Below are 1,867 nucleotides of genomic sequence, written 5' to 3'. Positions count from 1 at the left end.
AGACCCGCGCACGCACAGGGGCAGCCGGGCGCTTGAGCCATGATTGCCGCGGCTTTCCTGGTCCTGCTGAGACCCTACAGCATCCAGTGCGCCCTCTTCTTGCTCCTGCTGCTGCTGGGGACCATCGCTACGATTTTATTCTTCTGTTGCTGGCACCGCAGGCTCCAGAAGGGGAGGCATCCCATCAAATCCGTCTTTTCAGGCCGCTCGAGAAGCCGAGGTAAGAGGTGCCGCTCGTCCCCGAGGGCTGAGGGGGGTGCCCCGGCCCATCCCGCGGTGTCTGCCCGCGGAGGGCCGCGCTGCCTCGGCTGAGCTGGGCAAAGGGTTTAAAGAACATTCAAGCCGAGCCCGGGACTGCGGCAGCCTTGTCTCCACCCATCCCTTAGCGAAACCTCGGTCCGCGGGAGGGAAACTAGGGGCTGGGGAAACCCCCCAGCCCTCCCCGGCCTCTCAAGTGCAGCAGAACTTTATGCTCAACTTCGTCCCAATGAATTAAATATAAATGCCGGGCGGAGCTGCCGGCAGCGGCGGGAGAGCGGGACCCGTCCGGGAGTCTGCGCTGAAGGGCGAGCGATTAGATAAACCCGTTAGCCGGAGCGAAACCTGAGGTGGAGCTGGATGCAGCCTGAGTGTCTTTCTGCTTCCCTTCCAGATGCTGTTATGAGAACTCATCACTTTCGCTCTGAGGTAATTTATTTAGCACGCAATTTCAAGGTCAGAAGCTGTTCTATTTACCTGAATACCTACTGTTATGGTCTTTTGTTAATCAAATCACGTAGCAAGCTTTTTATTTTGCATGAAAGACGTGATGTCTTCTATAATTTCTTGGGGTTTTTTTCCACACAAAACACCATCCCTGCATTCGCATTACCCCAACCGGCCTGCTGGTTGCTGTCATTTCCAAAGCAATTGATTACTTCAAGAAAAGCTGTGCTGGCAGTACTGCCGGACCTCCCTCTGCCCAAAATGCAGCCCTGAGCCCAGTTATTGACTGCACTGTAAATTCATGCAGAGCTGGTAGGTTGTGCGACTGCAGAGCTTCTGCTGGCTTGTTTTGCCGCCAGCGCTCACCTGTGCCCTGCCCCTTTTCGGGGAAGTTGCCTGCTTAGCTTGGATGCTGCCGCGGGAAATCCCAGAAGGATCCAGACTACAAGCCTGCTTGGCAGGTGCCTCATTTCGTGACTCTGTATTCATAGGTCAGGGGAATCAAAACTCTTACGGTGCTGGAAGCATAACACAAAGACCAGTCGCTCCCTAGGGATTCCGAATAAGGAGCATAATTGCTGGGAAAATATGGAAAATAATACTTGTGTAAGCATCCACTTTGTTTCCAAGCTGGCCTGTAGAGCTCCTGCCTACGTATTTCTCTTGCCTGTTTTCCTGCTCTTGATTTAAGGCATATCTTCATGCCATTGCCTGCTAATCTGGAAGCCCTGAGAGAGAGTTCTGCACTAAATACATGCTTTAAATTATTGGCATTTTTTCTTACCTGGTTGTGGGTGAAAAAACTACCCAATTATGAGTAATGTTTTCAAAAGTGTGCATGGGATAGTTTTGCAATGTGCTTTGTACTGGCATTTAGTTTTAAACTCCTAACTATTTTGAAATTCATACGTGCTATCACAAAAAGAAGATGACCTAGGGAGTGTCTGATCTTTAAACCATGAACAGTCTGGTTTTGTTGGCTGAATAGTGCTTCAGTAAACTGAACAAACAAATATGTCCTCTGGCAGTCAAAAGATTTTTTCAGTATTTAATTCCTCCAATATTAATTACTTGGTTTCCATGCAAAATTATTTCACCTGTGAGCCTAGATGAAGTTTAATGTGTTATACCCTTTTGAAGTACGTTATCCTGTACAATGACT

The sequence above is a fragment of the Chaetura pelagica genome, unplaced genomic scaffold (genome assembly GCF_000747805.2).
Source record: "Chaetura pelagica isolate M959 unplaced genomic scaffold, ChaPel_1.0 scaffold90, whole genome shotgun sequence".
Lineage (NCBI taxonomy): Eukaryota > Metazoa > Chordata > Aves > Apodiformes > Apodidae > Chaetura > Chaetura pelagica.
Note: the sequence above shows the minus strand (reverse complement) of the source record.